At 43.1% G+C, this 21600-nt stretch overlaps 1 protein-coding gene across 5 annotated transcripts in view; it reads right to left on the reverse strand.

The window, feature by feature from the left end:
- Positions 1–8868, reverse strand: part of LOC127000615 (CBP80/20-dependent translation initiation factor-like) — a 74052-nt gene extending 65184 nt beyond the window's left edge. For all 5 annotated transcript variants that reach the window (XM_050864548.1, XM_050864546.1, XM_050864545.1 and 2 more), the window contains exons 1-2: positions 8726–8868; positions 1–598 (exon numbers count right to left, since the gene is read on the reverse strand). The exon at positions 1–598 is cut by the window's left edge and continues 686 nt beyond it. The gene's annotated coding sequence lies outside the window, so the exon portion shown is untranslated. The remainder of the gene's footprint in view (positions 599–8725) is intronic.
- Positions 8869–21600: the final 12732 nt, after the last annotated feature.

Raw genomic sequence — 21600 nt, forward strand, 5'->3', positions numbered from 1 at the left:
ATTTCACTTTTTTTCTTTGTTTCTCTTCCTCACTTTCTTTATTTTTCTTTGTTAATATCACTATTTTTTTGGTTTTGTTTACTCACTATATTTTTCTTTATATCTGCTGTCCTTTTTTTTTCTTTCTTTTCAAATAGTCTCTCGTTTCTTCTCCTTTTTTTCCTTCTTTCTTTTCTTTTCTAACCGTTTTCCTTCTTTTCTCTGCCTTACTTCCCTCTCTTTCTCCTTTTTCACTTTTTACTTTTCTAATACTTTTCCTTTTCTTCAATATTTTTCTTTATTTTTCTTCTCTTTCTCTCACTTTTCTTTTTTTATTTTCCTTTCACTACTGTCCGTTCATTTCTCTCTCACGAAGCACTACAAGCAGAGAGGAAGGGGGGAGGGAAGGGGGAGGAAGGGGGAAAATGACGGGGGGAGGAGAGGGAGGGGGTCAAAGAGAGAAGAGGAGGATGGGGTGGGCCAGCACTTCTAACCCCCCACGTGGTGATGATGGGGGGGAAGGGGTGGGGGGTTGTCGTTGGGGGTGATGAGGGGGTCGTGGTCGTTGAATTTTGGGGGGGCGTCACACCACACGGAGTCTGCCCGAAGCCCCGGCCACCTGTGGGAGAAAAGTGGTGATGAGTGGTGATGATGGTGGTGGTGATGGTAGTGGTGGTGGTGGTGGTGATGATGATGGTAGTGGAGGTGATGATGATGGTAGTGGTGGTGGTGATGATGGTGGTGGTAGTGGTGATGATGATGATGGTGGTGGAGGTGATGATGGTAGTAGTGGTGGTGGTGGTGGTGATGGTGGTGTCTTTTAATTAACAAAGGAGAGAAAAGTAGAAGAGAAATTAAAGAGAAAAGGAAGTAGAAGAGAAAAAAAAAACTAAACAGGAAGTAGAAGCGAACAAGTGTTAATAGCTAGATCGGCGTCGCATGACCCTCCAACACCCCCCCAAAAATTTATATTATGCAACTAGGGGTCTAAAATGGAAAATGCTGAAAAATAAAGATGGCACCACTATAAACACTTGCCTGCGCCACAACGGGCTGGGGCCGACCATCAGGCCCTTCTATGAAGGCCTACCGGCGCCACAGCCCAAGACGTAAAAAAAACAACAAAAAAAAACACTCTTATGCCATGTTGTAGGGTTCATCAGGGCTAACAAATGTTATTATACAATGTCATGTCTACAAGGCATGGGTAAGCCAGGAAAACAACTTGAAGAGAACAACAACACTAAGAAGATGGACAGTCTGTTGATCGGCGTCTGCGACGCAGATAAAAACACAGAAAAAGAATGAAGAATAAAAAAGTAAAAAAGATAGTGCTGGTGTGAGTGGGATAAAGATGGTGTCAAAGATAGTGGGCGCCAAGTGCCTTCGCAGCATCACGGGGTATCGCTGGGATGACTTCGTGTCCAACCAGCGACTACTCCGTGACACTGAATCGAGGCCTGTAATTACGATAATGGTAACACTAAGAGGAAGAGGAAGATGATGAAAAAAGGAAAAGAAAAGATGCAACTGCAAAAGATAAAAGGAAAAGCAGAAAAAAAGAAAAAAATGAATAAGAAAAAGAATTACCATGAAAAAGATAACAAAAAGACGCAACTGCAAAAGAAATAAGGAAAATAGAAAAAACAAAATAATAAGAAAAAGAATTACCTCCTCATCATTCCAGGGCTTTTTTTTGCAGGCTTTTTTTATTATTGTTTCCTTTTTTTGTGCCCTTAAACTGTCTCCTTGGTTGTATTCCCTCTTACCCTCCTCCTCCTCCTCCTCCTCCTCCTCCTCCTCCTCTTCTTCCTCATCCTCCTTCTCCTCCTCCTCCTCCTCCCCTACCCACACCTAACCCCACATCCGTGAACGCCAACTCCGGTTATATGGGCACATGGCACGCCTCCCGGACGTCGATCCTTCTTACAGGGTTGTTTCTATACGAGACATCCCTGGGTGGAGGAGAGCAAAGGGACGCCCACGCAGCTCATGGTTGGGGCAAGTCGATCGATCCTTGAAGGGACTTGGGATGGGCATGGTAGTAACCGCGTGGGAGCTTTCTCGGTGGGACCCTCGGGAGTGGAGGCAGCGAGTGAGTGAAGCAATGCGCCACCTTGCGTACGCTCCCCGTTAGTTGTATATATGGTGATGATAAGACTTCTTTTGGTGGTGATGATGATGGTGGTGGCGCTGATGTGATTATAAGTGTATTTGTGATAGTGGAAATGTATGATGGTGGTGATGGTGATGATGATGATAGCAATAATGAGATAACAATGCCAGTAATAATGATAATGATGGAAATATAATGAAGACGAGGAAGATGATGAAAAAAAAAAGATAAAAAGAAAATAAATGAAGAAGAATTTTTTTTAACAGCAAAGGAGTCAGTTCAAGGGCATAAAAAAGGAAACAAATATGAAAAAAAAGTTAAAAGAAAAAAGAAAAGTAAAAGAAAATTATAAAAATACAAATAGGAAAGAAAAAAAGAAATAAAAAGAAGAAATACTGATTAAGTGAAGAGAATAGAGAAGAGGAAGAGAATAAAATAATAATAACAAATATAATAAAAAAAATAAAAAATCAACTCTTCCAATCATTCTTCTCTCATACCCTCCTCCTCCTCCTCCTCCTCCTCCTCCTCCTCCATACCCCCTCCTCCTCTATTCTTTCTTCCCATACTCTACCCACACCTAACCCCCCCACCCCCCATCACCACCACCACCATCTCCATCACCACCACCACCACCACCACCACCGCGCCAAAGAGCCGGGCCGAGTGCCAAATGTACCACCACCACCACCACCAGTGCCACGCGCCTTCTTCACGTGGCACTCATGAGGCACAAAGAGGAAGAGGAAGAAGGGGAGGAATAATGAGAATAAGAATATCAAAATGGAAAATAATTAAAAGAAGAGAGGAGGAAGAAGATGATTAAGAGTGGAAGAGGAAGAGGTAGAGGCATAAGAGGGAGAAGAAGAAGAAAGAGATAGATAAGGATTGAAGAAGAGGAGGAAGAGAAAGGGAATATTAAAGACTGATGAAAAGAAAAGAGAAAGAGAGAAAAGTTAAAAAGAAAACAAGAAATACAGATAAAAAAAATGTGAAAAAGAGTAAAAAAAAGGAAACAACAGTAAGCAGAAAAAAAGAAAAAGAAGAAAAGTAAAAGAAAATGATAAAAATACAAATAGGAAAGAAAAATAAAAGAAGGAAATAAAAAAGAAATACTGATTAAGTGAAAAGAATAGAGAAGAGAAAGATAATAAAATAATAATAACAAATATAATAAAAAAAAACTATGAAGAGAGAGAGAGAGAGAGAGAGAGAGAAGGGTGTGGGCGCATGATACCTATATTAAAATACCTGTCTTTGTTTGCCTGTCTGTCTGTCTGTCTGCGTGTCTGTCTGTCTATCTGTATGTATGTATGTGTGTCTGTCTATGTATGTGAGTAGGTTGGTGTGTATCTCTCTCTCTCTCTCTCTCTCTCTCTCTCTCTCTCTCTCTCTCTCTCTCTCTCTCTCTCTCTCTCTCTCTGTGGCACAAAAACGTGGGCGTGGCATCATGGCGGAGGCGGGCGTGGGTGCCGCCATCTTGGTACGTCCGAAGGGGTGAAGGTGACCATGGCTTCGGCGGGAAGTGTTCGTGTGTGTGTGTGTGTGTGTGTGTGTGTGTGTGTGTGTGTGTGTGTGTGTGTGTTATTAGTGATTATGGTGTTTTTAGGTTATAATTGAAGTGGTGGTGGTGGTGGCGGTGGTGACTGTGGTGGTGGTGACTGTGGTGGTGGTGGTGATTGTGGTAGTTGTGGTGGTGGTGATGATGGTGATGTTGAGTTGTATAATGTATTGGTAACAGAAGGTGATGAATGTGATGATAGGTGGTGATGGTGGTGGTGGTGATGGTGGTGGTGGTGGTGGTTGCCCAAGAAAGCAGAAATAGACACAGAAGCTTCAAGGATTTGACACACACACACACACACACACACACACACACACACACACACACACATTGAATCATGGCGTGGTTACCTCATATGTGTGTGTGTGTGTGTGTGTGTGTGTGTGTGTGTGTGTGTGTGTGTGTGTGTGAGAGAGAGAGAGAGAGAGAGAGGAAGGGAGAGAAAATGACCACATCCCTCCATTGCCTCACCACCACCATCATCACCACCATCACCACCATCATCACCACCATCATCACCATCATCACTACCAATATCATCATAATCTAGACTATTTTGACAATTTTCCTATTTTTGTCTGTCGGTCTGTCTGTCTGTCTGTCTTTCTGTTTGTCTGTCTCTATCTTTGTCTCTTTTTGTCTGTCTGTCTGTCTTTCTGTTTGTCTGTCTCTTTTTGTCTGTCTGTCTGTCTTTCTGTAAATTGTCTGTCTTTTTTGGTCTGTCTGTCTCTATCTTTGTCTGTCTCTTTTGGTCTGTCTGTCTCTTTTTGTCTGTCTGTCTGTCTTTCTGTTTGTCTGTCTCTTTTTGTCTGTCTCTTTTGGTCTGTCTGTCTCTTTTTGTCTGTCTGTTTGTCTTTCTGTTTGTCTGTCTCTTTTTGTCTGTCTGTCTGTCTTTCTGTCTGTCTGTCTCTTTTTGTCTGTCTGTCTGTCTTTCTGTTTGTCTGTCTCTTTTGGTCTGTCTGTCTCTATCTTTGTCTGTCTCTTTTTGTCTGTCTGTCTGTCTTTTTTGGTCTGTCTGTCTCGTTTTTTTTGTCCTTCCCTTCTTCCCCTTTTTTTCTTTTCTCTACATCTCCTATTCCTCTTTCTTCCTCACTCCCTTTCTTTCTTCCCTCCATCATTTCCCTTTCTTCCTCCTCATCTTTTCTCTTCTTCCTCCACTCCCGCCTCTTTTCCTTCTCTCTCTCTTCCCCTCTTTCTCTTCCTACCTCCCATTTTCTCTCTTCTCTTCTCTCTTTCCTTCCTTTCTTCGTCCTTCAGTTCCTTAGCCCTTCCTCTCTTCCTTGAGGTCAATCCTTATATTCTCTCTCTCTCTCTCTCTCTCTCTCTCTCTCTCTCTCTCTCTCTCTCTCTCTCTCTCTCTCTCTCTCTCTCTCTCTCTCTCTCTCTCTCTCTCTCTCTCTCTCTCTCTCTCACACACACACACACACATCCCACCTGGCAAATCTTAAGTGAGATTGAATAAGTGAGTGAGTGAATGGAATTGACTCATTCATTCACCACCACCACCATCACCACCACCACCATCACCACCACCACCACCATCACCACCACCACCACCACCACCACCACCACCACCACCATCACCACCACCACCACCACCACCACCATCGTTAGGCATCCATGACATTCCTAAGTCAGTTTGAGTCAACATGAGTCAGTGTGAGCAAGCTACAGTCTCCGTGAGTCATCTGAACTATTCACAAGTCACTCACAAGCATTTATAGTCACTTTTTTGTTGTTCCATGAGTCACCTAGAACGTTGGTAAGTCAATCCAACCTCCATGAGTCACTGTGGGTCATTTGAGTCGCATATGTTAATCTAGTCTTGTAAATATCCCTAAAATTGATTAAAGTTACATTGTATATCGTTTGAGTCACTTAAAACCTCCTTAAGTCCCGCTCCTTTTCCTTCTTCTCTCTCTTCCCCTCTTTCTCTTCCTACCTTCCATTTTCTCTTCTCTCTTCTCTCTTTCCTTCCTTTCTTCGTCCCTCAGTTCTTTATCCCTTCCCCTCTTCCTTGTGGTCAATCCTTAGTAAGTCACGTAAATGATTTATGGGTCACCTCAAATCTTACATAAGTTTATAAATGTTCTAAGTTTGGGATAGCGTGAGTTAATATAATTCAGTGTTAGCCCGGTATTATAAAACACTTTTGCTTCTCACATCAACTCTTTCTGAAGGTCAAAGAGGGTGTCAGTCGGGTTCTAATGAGGGTTTCCTTAGGTTCAGGTACAGAAGAAGGGTCAAACTACCACCAGGGTCGTAACACTACTCCTGGAAATGCCCACAACTCCTACGAAATCTTTGTCAAATTTGTGTTTTGGGGTTCACGGTACAGAGGAAGGGTCACACCACCACCAGGGCCATAAAACTACTCTTGGAAATGCCCACAACTCCTAAGAAAGCTTTGGGAAATTTGTGTTTTGGGGTTCACGGTACAGAGGAAGGGTCACACCACCACCGGGGCCATAAAACTACTCTTGGAAATGCCCACAACTCCTAAGAAAGCTTTGAGAAATTTGTGTTTTGGGGTTCACGGTACAGAGGAAGGGTCACACCACCACCAGGGCCATAAAACTACTCTTGGAAATGCCCACAACTCCTAAGAAAGCTTTGGGAAATTTGTGTTTTGGGGTTCACGGTACAGAGGAAGGGGCACACTACCACCAGGGTCATAAAACTACTCCTGGAAATGCCCACAATTCCTACGAAAGTCTGGTCAAATTTGTGTACTTGGGCGACGAAATGTTTTATAATCTGACCCTTAGTCATTTGAAAACCTTCTAGGTCAGGGTGAGTCAGTGTAGGTCAATGTTACTCACTTGAAACCCCTGTGAATCTGCGCGACTCAGTATGAGTCACGTGTAACCCTAGTAGGTCACTGTCGGTCACCGTGAGTCACCGGAAAACGTTTTGTCATTCTAAGCCGATATAAGTCTCATGAGTGTCAGTCTGAGTCACCCAAACCTCTCGTGAGTTAGCTAAACCCTCGGAAGGTCACCTAAAGTCACCTAAAGTCGCCTAACCTCACATGAGTCAGCTTAAGTAACCGGGGATTTTTGTGCGTTACCGTCTCTAAGTCACCGTAGTTCCATTAAGTCACACGAAAGTTACCGTGAGTCACCTAAACCTCCCGTGAGTCAGCTAAACCTCCCATGAATCACCTAAACCCTCTGTTAGTCAGCGTGATTCACCGGAGATCTTTGTACTTCACCCTAACCTCAATTTAGTCACATGAAAGTTACTCTGAGTCACCTAAACCTCCCACGAATCCTCTAAACCCTTTGTCAGTCAGCGTGAGTCACCGGAGCTCTTTGTAAGTCACCCTAACCTCCTTTTAGTCACATGAAAGTCACTCTGAGTCACCTAAACCTCCCATGAGTCAGCTAAACCTCCCATGAATCACCTAAACCCCCTATCAGTCAGCGTGAGTCACCAACTCTTTGTAAGTCACCCTAACCTATTGTAACTCACCTCAAACCACTAGAAGTCACATGAAAGTCACCCTGAGTCACTTAAACCTACCATGAGTCAGCTAAAGTTACCCTGAGTCAGTTAACCCCCCTGTGAGTCAGGTGAAGTCACCCTGAGTCATGTAAATTTCCCGTTAGTCACATCAATCTTTCATGAGTCGCCTACCCCCCCCCCCAGTGAGTCAAGGTGAGTCACTGGAACTCTTTGAAAGTAAAATTAACATTCTCTAAGACATTCTACGCCGCTTTGAGTCACATGTAAGTCACCCTGAGTCACCTAAGCCTACCATGAGTAAGTTAACCCCCCTGTGAGTCAGCTAAAGTCACCCTGAGTCAGCTAAACCTTCCGTGAGTCACCTAAACCTACCATGAGTCAGTTAACCCTCCTGTGAGTCAGCTAAAGTCATCCTGAGTCAACTAAACATTCCGTGAGTCACCTAAACCTACCATGAGTCAGATGCCCCCCTGTGAGTCATCTAAAGTCACCCTGAATCATGTAACCTTCCCCCCTACATCAGCTTAACCTCCTGTGAGTCGGCTAAACCTCCGTGAGTCAGGCGTGGCGCGGCGGGCAGGGTTGGCACTGATGAGGACTAGCCAGCCAACCTTTGTGTGCCTCTCCCTCCCTCCCTGTGGCACTCCCTAGCTCTGGCCCTGTGCCCCCCCCCCCCCTCTCTCTCTCTCTCTCTCTCTCTCTCTCTCTCTCTCTCTCTCTCTCTCTCTCTCTCTCTCTCTCTCTCTCTCTCTCTCTCTCTCTCTCTCTCTCTCTGTTCGTTCTTTCACATCTCACCTAATTTCTCTCTCTCTCTCTCTCTCTCTCTCTCTCTCTCTCTCTCTCTCTCTCTCTCTCTCTCTCTCTCTCTCTCTCTCTCTCTCTCTCTCTCTCTCTCTCTCTCTCTCTCTCTCTCTCTCTCTCTCTCTCTATCTCTCTCTCTCTCTCTCTCTCTCTCTCTCTCTCTCTCTCTCTCTCTCTCTCTCTCTCTCTCTCTCTTTTCCACTTCCTTCTTCCTCTCTCACTTTCACACTCACTTCTCTAACTCTCTTCTCACACCTCTTCTTCCTATCTTCCTCCTCTTCTTCTCCCCCTCTTATCCCTCTCTTCCTCACACTCACACCACCTCTCCCTGAAATTCTAGTTGAGGAGGAGGAGGAGGAGGAGGGAGAGGAGGGTGTGTGATTAAAATAAGGTGTTTGGAATTAACTCTTTGTGTGTGTGTGTGTGTGTGTGTGTGTGTGTGTGTGTAGGCGTGGGTGTGGGCGTGAATGTAATCAGGTGAGAGTTACGGGTGCGTTTGTTTGTTTGTTTATTTGTGTGTGTGTGTGTGTGTGTGTGTGTGTGTGTGTGTGTGTGTGTGTGTGTAGGCGTGGGTGTGGGCGTGTATGTATTCAGGTGAGAGTTACGGGTGCGTTTGTTTGTTTGTATATTTGTGTGTGTGTGTGTGTGTGTGTGTGTGGACGGCGTGGAGAAGGCGTGGGAAGGTTAAATTAGACGCGAGGAGAACTTTGCGTGTGTGTGTGTGTGTGTGTGTGTGTGTGTTAATAGAAACATCCATAGTTCAGGCCATTTTTACGTATGTGTGCGTGCGTGCGTACCTGTGGGGAGGGCGTGGCGTGGGTGGAGGGGCGGCGAGAGGTGCCTCACACGCCTCCTCGGCTGATGGGGTCTGGCCCGGCACTGGCTGTGTGTTTGTGTGTGTGTGTGTGTGTGTGTGTGTGTGTGTGTGTGTGTGTGTGTGTGTGTGTGCCTGGCATGGTGCCACCCGCCCTCCTTATTGGTTAGTCCTCTTCTCTCTCTCTCTCTCTCTCTCTCTCTCTCTCTCTCTCTCTCTCTCTCTCTCTCTCTCTCTCTCTCTCTCTCTCTCTCTCTCTCTCTCTCTCTCTCTCTCTCTCTCTCTTCTCCCTCCTTTCTCCCCCTCTCCTTCCTCTCCACTGCTCTCCACTTCTTACCTCCTTCTCCTCCCCTTCTCTCTTCTCTCATTCCTCATCTCCCTTCCTCCCCTTCTCCCTCCTCCTCCTCCTCCTCCCCTTCCCCTCACATACCTGCATACCCACATACCCATCCAACTACCTCCCTACTCTGTCATTCCTTCCTCTCCCTCCCTTCTTTCTCCCTCCCCCTTCCCTCCCCTCCCTCTCCCTTCTAGAACGAGACGCAGTTACCTTTAAATTGTCAATAGGGAAGAGGGGAAAGGGAGGTAAAAGAAGGGTAGGGGTAGGAAAGTATGAAGGAAGTAAGGGAGGGAGGGAGGGAGGGAAGGCAGGAAGGGGTAGGTATAAAATAGGTAGATAGATAGTTATGTAAGTAGGTAGGTAAGTGGGTAGGTAGGTAGGTAGGCAGGTAGATATTAAGAGATGTTACCTGTGTCTTACCTGTAATAAACCTTGACCAAAAACAGGTAAATGAACGTATGTAGGTGTGAAAAGTTGTTAGAGAGAGAGAGAGAGAGAGAGAGAGAGAGATTTACATAGAAAATCAGACCACACAGACCTCATGGTCCAGACTTGGTGGTCTGTCCTTAAACCTAAGTGATTTTACATTAATCAGAAGACTCCAAAACGTTGCATTTCTACTCTAGTTGATATTAAGTTGAAGGAAGTGACGGTCGAGCTTATTTTTGAAGGAGTCAATCGTGTTACACTGGACCACTGACGGTGGAAGCTTATTCCATTCTCGCACTACAACGTTGGTGAAGAAAATTTGGTGCAGTCTGAATTTACTTGTCTACATCTGAGTTTTACGCCATTGTTCCTCGTGCGCAAAGTGTCATCGATCATAAACAATGTTGATCTGTCTACATTCGTGAAACCATTAAGTATTTTAAAACATTCGATCAGTTTTCCTCGGAGGCGACGTTTCTCAGAGAGAACATGTTAAGGGTAGAAAGCCTTTCTTCGTAGGATTTGTTGCGCAAGGAAGGATCATTTTCGTTGCCCGACGCTGAACACCTTCTAATTTAGCAATATCCTTTGCATGGTGGGAGACCAAAACTGTACCGCATATTCCAAGTGGGGTCTGACAAAACTGTTGTAGAGCAGGAGTATTACATCTTTATTCTTGAATACAAAGTTTCTTTTAATGAAGCCCAACATTCTGTTCGCTTTATTTGCTGCATCGATGCATTGCTGTGAGAATTTGAGGTTTGACGCGATTTTGACCCCGAAGTCTTTGACGCATTGAACACTTTTGAGTTTAACGCCGCGCATTTCGTATTCGAACTTCTTATTCCTCGTTCCAACTTGAAGGACCTGGCACTTGTCTACGTTAAAGGGCATCTCCCATCTATCCGACCAAGCTGAAATTTTGTGCAAATCCTCTTGGAGGCTTTGCCTGTCTTCGTCAGTGAGAACCGAGTTGCCAATCTTTGTGTCGTCTGCAAATTTACTAATGCGGTTATTGAGTCCAACATCCACGTCGTTGATGTAAATAATGAAGAGCACTGGGCCAAGGACCGAGCCCTGAGGGACGCCACTAGTGACAGGCGCCCACTCTGAGTTAAATCCGTCGATCACTACTCTTTGTTGTCTGTTGCTCAACCAATTCGCGATCCATTGGTTTACTTGACCGTCAATACCTATTTGCTTTAATTTGTAAAGTAATTTATGATGCGGGACTTTATCAAACGCTTTCTGGAAATCAAGATAGACTACGTCCAGTGATTTGGTTACGTCATAAACAGAGATTAATTATTTTCAGAGTTGGATATATCGTTGTTCTTATTTTTATTATTATCATCATTATTAATATTTGTGTTTTCATTTATCTTAGGCTTTATTATGTTGTTTAGTCCTGATGATGATGATGATGATTTTCTGTTCATAATGTCTTTACTTTTTACGGGACTACTAAACGATGAGGTTTTGACTAGTATTTATAAGTGTGACGTACTACTACTACTACTACTACTACTACTACTGCTACTACCACTACTACTACTACTACAAATAAACAAGTGAATAAATAAAGAATTCAGAAAAAATGTTGGTCTAAAAATGTGTTCTAGAAAAAAAATGCCCTACTTCGCCTACACTGCAATTATGATTCTCTCTCTCTCTCTCTCTCTCTCTCTCTCTCTCTCTCTCTCTCTCTCTCTCTCTCTCTCTCTCTCTCTCTCTCTCTCTCTCTCTCTCTCTCTCTCTCTCTCTCTCTCTCTCTCTCTCTCTCTCTCCAACCCTTTTTCTTTTTTTTTCTTTTCCTCTTTTCTTCTTTTTCTCCACGCGCTTTGCTCAGGCCTAAGAGCTATCATTACTCCTATTATTATTATTATTATTATTATTATTATTATTATTATTATTATTATTATTAGTAGTAGTAGTAGTAGTAGTAGTAGTAGTAGTAGTAGCAGTAGTATTTTTATAGTAGTAGTAGTAGTAGTAGTAGTAGTAGTAGTAGTAGGATCATCATTATTATTTTCCTCGCAAGAACTGTTACTGCTCCTGTTTTGAACTATGGGTGAAGAAGGGGGAGGGGGGCGTTGACCTAGCACTGTGAACAACTGGTGAGTGTGACCGTAGAGTTATACACTCGGGCAAACATTGGCATGCAGTACGTATGTTTCCGTGGAGCACGACAATGTTAGGTGAGTCACTCCTTTCTTGAATCCGTAACATGCACTCAGCACTGCACGGTGAGACAGACAGCGGCCGACACGGGTTTGGAAACGGACAAAGGCTGAGGATATTCTTATGGCGATTAAGAATATGATGCCGATTTGGCAGGACAAGGCATGCAGAGAAATGATAACTGGTGGACAAGCAGAGTAACAGTAAAGGCAAAGGTGAGGTGGGAGCACGCGCCATGCCTGCGCGTGGCGGCGGTGCTCATATCCGTCCCGCCGGCCCTGTGAGCCTGCGTTGAAAGGGAACCCTTTACCCGACACAGGGCCGGTGCAGCACGCGGGTCGCATATTTACCTTCTGCCTACACAAAATCCTCCTCGCCTTGTGTCAGTAATCTCGCCAACCACGGCTAAAACAAGCACATTTATTCACGGCATTATGCTTGTTTATTGATGGTTACATTGGTTAAATAGACGTGCTACATAGCACAGTTATTGCACACGTATATAATCAGACTGCAACAATTTTCATGTATTCCAACGAACACTCCTCGGAAGAAAAATATAAATATTAGTTACGGTGTTAGGGATTGATTTTCAAGGTAAGGGATTTTTGTTTTTATTTCTTATCTCTTACGCTTATTAACACTAAAACGCGCGCGCGCGCCCGAGAGAGAGAGAGAGAGAGAGAGAGAGAGAGAGAGAGAGAGAGAGAGAGAGAGAGAATTCTACCCAAAATTTTAAAAGGATATTTTGGCCGTAGACATCTTCATGTGTCTTGGGGTATATAGGCTGTAATGGGCCGAGACTCCGCTGTGTCTACTTCAAGGGTTGCCACCCGTTCCTTAAAATACGGAATCTCTCTGTATTCGAAAGTGAAATGTAGCGTTCCGTTTTGAACTAATACGGAGGGAGGTGGAGAGAGAGAGAGAGAGAGAGAGAGAGAGAGAGAGAGAGAGAGAGAGAAAAATATTCATATTACCAAGACAAATATCTTGATATGAATATTTCTCTCTCTCTCTCTCTCTCTCTCTCTCTCTCTCTCTCTCTCTCTCTCCCCACCTACATGTTTACATATAAATGCCTAAGCCTTAAATCCATATAGTCCATTATGAACCTTTTGTTATGTATTTATTAACACGCTAGTACCTACCTAACTCCCGTCTGCCGTGTTCATCTGTTCAATGTGTTCTTACGTGACAGAAAACTGTCACACTATAAATATTGCGTAAATCTACACTCTGTGCTGTACACACTCCCCATATCCGTCACTAACCTATTGCCACTAAGTTTCCCACTGCTAACCGCTAAACCCCTCCATCTCTAACCCTCACCACACAGTTTTGGTGGTTAGTGGCTAATGGTGGTGGTTACTGGTCAGTGGCAGTGGCAGGGTGTCGGATATGGTGAGTGTGGGGTGTCCAATGGCAGGTAAATTGGGTCAGGAAAGTATTTGGTGAGGGTTAAAGGTGGAGGGATTAGTGGTTAGTGGTTAGTGCTGGGGTTAGTGGTAGTGGCAGGGTGTCGGGTAAACAGAAAACTTATGCTCTAGAGATAACCTAAATCTACACTGCTGGTATTGTATAAGGCACATTAGCCGTGGAATTTTCACGGGTACCGCTAGTATTGTTTAATAAACACACACATACACAAAAAAAAAGTTACTTTTCTTCACTATTGTGTCAATGTCATTAGTAAATGTGGTAAAAAATACTTCTGGCCCTAGTACTGACATGTAACACTCAAACAGTACAGCCTCGATGACTTCTTGCTTCTTAAAGTGATAGTCATTTTGACTATTAGTGAAATTACTATAAAATTTTCTGTGTTCATGATGATAATCGTCAACAATATGAATGATACTATACCATCGTACTTTCCTATGATGATAGATTTTCATTTATTAATTAACGAGTGGCATAACAGTATGATCATCCACCACAGTCTTAAACAGTATCATGACAATCCTTAGCAGTTATGACTTTATTCTTCTGTACCAGTATTATATAACATTTTCACTGTCACTCACTAGTTTTCATGCCCTCCATGTAACAGCCAAAACACCCGTATTCCTCAGTATAAGATACCATTCTAGCTTCGTAAGAAAACGGCAGGTGAGAAACAAAAATAGAATAGATTCTGACCACGCTATCAGCAAGGATTTCACGATTCTGTACAACTCTACCCACGACAGGTCACGCTTGATAGCAGTCATTTTTCATACGACGGCTGCAGCCTTCACTCAGCACACAAGAATCGTCCACAACATTAGCTTGCTCTGAAAGGTTCGTTTATGTTGTTGTTTTTTCATGTTTTCTATATTGTTAAGTAACGCCTTATCTATTGTTTTCTGTCTTACATGCCGTTTTCTGTAAAGACTCGGGGGACTCGCTAATATTTACCTAAGACTTCGTTTGCTTTTTTACTGCAACTTTTAGGATTCGTATGACTCGTTAACTTTAACTGAGAGAGAGAGAGAGAGAGAGAGAGAGAGAGAGAGAGAGAGAGAGAGAGAGAGTCATTAATCCACAATATGCAATGAAGCATAAACGAAAGAACAGAGTTTGACTCCTTTGGCCAGGATTTTTGGATATGAAGAATTACATAAATATATCTAAGATGACAAAATAATGGAGGTGTAGCAGGGCAGAGAGAGAGAGAGAGAGAGAGAGAGAGATTTACAAAGATTTACAAAGAAAATCAGACCACACAGACCCCATGGTCCAGACTAGGTAGCCTGTCCTTAAACCTAGGTGATTCTACATTAATCAGATGGCTCCAAAACGTTGTATTTCTACTCTAGTTAATATTAAGTTCAAGGAAGTGACGGTCGAGCTTGTTTTTAAAGGAGTTAATCGTGTTACACTGGACCACTGAAGGTGGGAGCTTATTCCATTCACGCACTACAACGTTAGTGAAGAAAAATTTGGTGCAGTCTGAATTTACTTGTCTACATTTGAGTTTTATGCCACTGTTCCTCGTTCGCAAAGTGTCATCGATCATAAACAACTTTGTTCTGTCTACATTCGAGAAACCATTAAGTATTTTAAAACATTCGATCAGTTTTCCTCGGAGGCGACGTTTCTCAAGAGAGAACATGTTAAGGGTGGAAAGCCTTTCTTTGTAAGATTTGTTGCGCAAGGAAGGGATCATTTTTGTTGCCCGACGCTGAACACCTTCTAATTTAGCAATGCCCTTTGCATGGTGGGGAGACTAAAACTGTACCGCATATTCCAAGTGGGGTCTGACTAAACTATTGTAGAGCGGAAGTATTACATCTTTATTCTTGAATAAAAAGTTTCTTTTAACTAATGAAGCCCAACATTCTGTTCGCTTTATTTGCTGCATCGATACATTGATGTGAGAATTTGAGGTTTGACGCGATTTTGACCCCCAGGTCCTTAACGCATTGAACGCTTGTGAGTTTAACGCCGCCCATTTCGTAATCGAACTTCTTATTTCTTGTTCCAACTTGAAGGACCTGGCACTTGTCTACGTTAAAGGGCATCTCCCATCTATCCGACCAAGCTGAAATTTTGTGCAAATCCTCTTGGAGGCTTTGCCTGTCTTCGTCAGTGAGAACCGAGCTACCAATCTTTGTGTCGTCTGCAAATTTACTAATGCGATTATTGAGTCCAACATCCACGTCGTTGATGTAAATAATGAAGAGCACTGGGCCAAGAACCGAGCCCTGAGGGACGCCACTAGTGACCGGTGCCCACTCTGAGTTACATCCGTCAATCACCACTCTTTGTTGTCTGCTGCTCAACCAATTCGCGATCCATTGGTTTACTTGACCGTCAATATCTATTTGCTTTAATTTATAAAGTAATTTATAATGTGGGACTTTATCAAACGCTTTTTAGAAATCAAGATAGACTACGTCCAATGATTTGGTTACGTCATAAACTGAAAAGAGGTCGTTATAAAAGGTCAATAGGTTTGATAGGCAGGATCTTTTGTTACGGAAGCCATGTTGTGAATCCCCAATTAATGAGTGGCTTTCGAGGTAACTCACAATTTTGTCTCTAATTATGCTCTCAAGTGGCTTACCTACAACTGAAGTTAGACTAATGGGTCTGTAATTACCTGGGATTTTTTTGTCTCCTTTCCTAAAAATAGGTGTCACGTTAGCCTTTTTCCAATCCGAAGGGACGATGCCTTGTCGCAAAAACATATTGAATACGGTTGTGAGGGAGAGTATTTCGCTCTTGGCTTCTTTAAGCAGAATAGGATATTCTTTATCGGGTCCGGGACTTTTATTTGTTTTAAGTGATTGGAGAGCTTTAAGGACTTCATCGGTTGTTATTTCAAAATTAGGCAATGCATGCTCGAGATTTACATTAGTTGGTGTTGGTGTTGGTGGTAGTGGGAGGAAGACTGTTAGTATTAAACACCGAGGAAAAGTAATTGTTTAAGAGGTTTGCAATGTGTTGCCTGGCAGTCACTAGTGCACCGTCGCTGTTTGTTTAAGGTCCAATTCCACTTCTGATCGCCTTTCTGTTGTTTATGTAATTGAAGAAGGATTTCGGATTATTTTTACAGTTAGCTGCAATATTTTCTTCATATCTGCGCTTTGCCTGACATACTAATCTTCTTACTCGTCGCCTGGCATCAAGATAAAGTCTAATGTTTTCGGGCGTGCTTTGTTCTTTCTTTAACCTGTAAGACAATTTTCTCTCCTTGACTGAATGTTTAATTTCGCTATTAAACCAAGGTGGGCTTTTATTAGCGTTAATTCGCTTCTCGCACAAGGGGACGAATGTATTCTGCTGAGTAAATGATTTTTAAAGCTTAGCCAAGCTTCCTCTACATTGCCGTCATCTGATAGTTGTATTTCTGTTAGTTTTTGTCGGATTTCTACGAAGTTAGCTCTTTTGAAATTGGGCACCTTTACTTTATTTTCAGTCACTGATGTTTGAGCTCTAATGTCGACGCGCACTAATTTATGATCGCAAGAACCGAGGTGCTCTACCGTGACATTACTGACTTGGTTATCTTGGGCAGTTATAACAAAGTCGAGTATGTTATTTTGTCGAATTGATTCAGAAACCATTTGGCTTAGATAATTTTCTTCTAGAAATTCGATCATTCAATGTGACTCGCCTTCTGTACCTGACAGTATCGCCCAGTCGATATGGGGGAGGTTAAAGTCTCCTAATATCTGTGAGCCGTTGTTATTAAGTGGCTGCCTTAAAACGCTGTACATTTCAAGATCGCCATCGAGTGATTGCCCGAGAGGCCTGTAGGTGACAGATATATTTAAATTGACTTTTGCAATGTTTACTCGCACGCACAAATGTTCAACGTTACTGTGTCTTGGTGTTTTGTCAGTGGGTTGCAAATAGCTTTTGACAAAAAGGGCGACGCCACCCCCTCTACGGTTTACACGATCTTTGTTGAAGAGTCTGTACCCATCTATGTTGTATTCGGAACTTAAATCAATATTTGTGGTGTCGATAAATGTTTCGGTTATATATAGCAAATATGTCAAAATTTTCTGTTAGAGCAAGACATCTCAGTTCATCAGATTTGTTTCTTAGGCTACGCGCATTGAAACTATGGATTTTTAAATTATCTAGAGGCTTGGTAATAGAGGTGATGGTACTTGCGGGTTCCCGGTTACGAGTTTGTTGCGATGCATGGCGTCTATTTACACGGGCGGGGTGGAGGGGCGTGGCTGAGAGTCGTTTTTTGATCGGGTGTCACGTACTGCGTCCTTTAGGAGCCTTCCGAATCTGGCTGCCCCGATGGGGGACAGGTGTATTCCGTCCCTGTGGAAGAGCTCACTTTGTCCGTAGAAACTGTCCCAGGCGTTGAAGAACTCAACGTCAAGCTCTCTGCAAAGAGTCTGTAAGCGGTTGTTGAGGATGTAGGCCTTGGTGAAGAAGTCGCTCTCAGCCCAAGTCCGTGGTAGAACTCCTGAAATCAAAATGTTAGGGGATTTAGACTTATACTGCTGGATGAGCCTGCGGTACTTGTCCAGCAGTTCCTCAGACCGGGTCGTGGTGACGTCGTTCGTACCTGTGTGAATAACAAACAGTGAATCATTAGTAGCCTGGGGGGAGATCTCCTCAAGAGCAGCAGTTACATCGTCGATCCCAGCACCAGGATAGCAATAGTTCCGTCTTCGACGAGAAACTCTGCCGCAGAACTCAACGACCTGCTGGCTAATCATGGAGTCACCCACCAGGAAGGTGCTCTCCTGCTCATCATTCTCCTCCAGAATGGCAAACCTGTTGAAGCAATGAACAGGATAAATTGCTTGTCTGGCTGGTTTGGCTCCTCCATTCACGACGGTGAAGCCATCATGGGCAGTGACACTACCACCCTCCCGCTGCGTGGTGTTGTCCGCTGGTGTCGACGGTACCGCTGAGGGCAAGGGGGCGGTTGGAGAAGGGTTTGGCACCACAGCAACGTTAGCCTGGATGAATTCCTGTAAGGAGGCAACAGTGCGAGAAAGCTCTATTATTTTATTCTGACCTGCTTCCATCTTCTCTTCTTGCTCCTGCAGTCTTGTCTCGAGATGCTGCCTGGTGAGACACAGTCGACAGACAACAGAACGCCCTGTAAAAAAGTGAGCTGGGAAGCTACCGTTACAAGTACTGCACTTCTTAGGCGCCATCTTAGCTGAAAGTGATTAATGATTGCCTGAAATGAAAGAGATAAAAACACAGAGTGAAGGGGATTAGGAAAGGTGAGGTGAGTGAGAGGGGGTTTAGGAAAGGAGGTAAGGTGAGTCAGAGGAGAAGTAGGAAGGGAGGTGAGGTGAGTGAAGAGGGGGATTAAGAAAGGAGGTGAGGTGAGGTGAATGAAGTGGGGGATTAGGAAAGGAGGTGAGGTGATTGAGAGGAGGGTTAGGAAAGAGGTGAGGTGAGGTGGGTGAAGGGGTGGGTAAAAAGGATGTGAGGTGAGGTGAGCGAAGGGGAGCTCAGGGCAATATGTGAGGTGAGGTGAGTGAAGAGGGGGATTAGGAAAGGAAGTGAGGTGATTGAGAGGAGGGTTAGGAAAGAGGTGAGGTAAGGTGGGTAAAAAGGATGCGAGGTGTGGTGAGCGAGGGGGGCTCAGGTCAATATGTGAGGTGAGGTGAGAGAAAGGGGGGTAGGAAGGGTTAATCCTCTAGGGCAGAGGTTCTCAACCAGGGGTAAATTTACCCCTAGGGGGTAAAAAATTATATAGTCGGGGGTAAATAATTGAAGTACCTGATAATTTAAAAAATAATTCAATTAAATTTAATTTTGTAAAATGAGAGAGAGAGAATGCAAAGAAAGTGTGTGTGTGTGTGTGTGTGTGTGTGAGAGAGGGAGGAAGGGAGATTGTCTGTCAATCTTGTTCAGTCCTGTTTGGGCATGCTCACTGTTCACCCACCAGTAACACCACTGTTCCGAATTTCAGTTGATCTCTGGCAGTGACCTGGAGCAGACTCTATTCTCTCATTGTTGTATATTACTGCTGCTATGTAAGTATATTAGTATTATATGTTCTGAGAGTAATACTATAAGTTTGTATGCATTTATTATGATATTTCATTAAATTAAAAGTAAACATTAATTGAGAGCTTTGATGAGAACTAGCCTGGCATTGATAAAATCCACAGAGAGTGTTACTGTTAACTGAAGAATGAGTGGCAATATTCTGGATATGTTTTTAGTGAATGGAGAATTAGTCACATGACTAATTCATAATTATTTCTTTTCAGATTGTGTCATGTCCAAGAAACGTACATACCTGGATTCATATGTACAATATGGCTTTGACTTCGTTGTTGTGGATGGTGTGGAGAAGCCTCAGTGTCTGCTGTGCTTAAAAGTTCTTGGAAATGGGTCACTGAAACCTTCAATACTGAAACAGCATCTGGAAGCTTCACATCCTGTCCATGCATCCGATGACCGTGCTACATTTGAGTCAAAGAGAGCTAGGTTTAGGGCTGCAGGAACACTGCCCAAACTTGGCTTTGTATCTGAGAAGAAACCAATGCTTGCAGCTTCCTATAATGTAGCGCTGCGAATAGCAAAGGCCAAGAAACCTCACGACATTGCCGAGAAGCTGATTAAACCTTGTGCCTTAGACATGGTTGAACATGTATGTGGGATTAAAGCAAAGCAGATTCAAGCCATTCCCCTTTATAATGACACAATCCATCGGCGTATTAGTGAAATGTCTCAAGATATTTGTCAACAAGTTATTGAACAAATCAAATCTAGCCCAGCAAAAATATATTTGCAACTTGATGAAACCTGTGATGTAGCCAATTTTTCACAACTTCTTGTTTTTGTCCGTTACATATGTGGAAAAGAACTAAAAAATGAATTTCTCTTTTGTGAACCTCTCCAGCAAACCACAAAGGCTACTGATATAATGCAGAAAATACAAGACTTCTTTGACAAGAACAATCTCACGTGGGACATTGTTGGCTCAATCTGTACTGACGGAGCTCCAGCCATGATGGGAGTGAGATCAGGCTTCACTGCACTTGTGAAGCAAAAGGCGCCCCATGTAATAACAACACACTGTTTTCTTCACAGACATGCATTAGCTGCAAAAACTCTTCCTGAAAATCTGAAAATTGTTTTGCAGAAAGTTGTTGAGGCTGTTAACTTCATTCGGTCCCGAGCATTGAATCACCGTTTGTTCAAAGCTTTTTGTGATGAGATGGGCTCTGAGCATTCCATTCTTTTACTGCATACTGAAGTGAGGTGGCTTTCACGTGGACTTATTTTAAATCGTGTGTTTGAGCTCCGTACTGAGGTAGAAATGTTTCTTTGTGACCGGAATTCAAAGCTGTGTGAAAATTTTGCAAGTTCATCGCCTGTTTGGGGTACCTGTCAGATATATTTACCCATCTTAACCAAGTTAACAAACAACTCCAAGGAACATCAGTAACCATTGTTGAAGCAAGTGAAAAGATGACAGCATTGCAGACAAAGCTGGACTTATGGGCACGGAGAGTTCACCAAAGCAACTTTGCAAATTTCCCAAATTTGGATGAGGTTATTAGTGAAAGTCCTGCAGTGTTACCTGGGATAAATGAAGACATCACAGATCATTTGAATATCTTGAAGAATCACTTCACTGGCTACTTTTCAAAAGACATGATTCCAACAGAGAGATGGATAATAAGACCTTTTGCCACTGAACTGTCAGAAATAAAAGATGACAGCCCAGTAAAAGATGAACTGATTGATCTTCAATCTTCTGCTACTCTTAGAGAAGAATTTGAAAAAGTTGGTGTTAATTTTTGGATAAAACTCACAGATTCATTCCCACTCCTTACTCAGCGTGCCTTCCTTTTATCACTACGTACTTATGTGAATCAGGGTTCTCAAGTTTAGTAGCAATAAAGACAAAGGCCAGAAACCGCCTGAAAGCCGATGATGATATGAGAGTAGCATTGTCAGAAACAGCTCCTCGCATAAACAAACTGATTGACTCAATGAATCAGCAGTGTTCCCACTGATAATGCTTCTGGTGTTTCTGTTCATTATTTTTTGTAATACAAATTAACTTCATAATTTTCTATTTAGAAAAGGTTTGATTTTCTTTATTTTTGTGATACGAATGTATAATACTATTTTTATACAAAACCTAAAGTCCTAAACAATAAAAAGGTTCTTTCTGACCTTCTTGTTTTTCTGTCACTTTATGATGGCTATGAATTTTTTGTATGGGAGTAGGGGGTAAATGGAGAAATACATAAAGCCGAGGGGGTCAATGATGGAGGAAAGGTTGAGAATGGCTGCTCTAGGGGATTATAAAGAGAGTATAGTGAGGAGGAGCAGATTGAATCCTCAGGGGAATTCAGAGGGTGAGGTGTCGGCAAGCACAACGCAAAACACTCGGAAACTACATACGAGAAACACACGAGAAACACTCAGAAACTCGCGTAAAAACATCCAACACACCCAAATCACAC

The sequence above is a fragment of the Eriocheir sinensis genome, chromosome 19 (genome assembly GCF_024679095.1).
Source record: "Eriocheir sinensis breed Jianghai 21 chromosome 19, ASM2467909v1, whole genome shotgun sequence".
Taxonomy (NCBI): Eukaryota; Metazoa; Arthropoda; class Malacostraca; order Decapoda; family Varunidae; genus Eriocheir; species Eriocheir sinensis.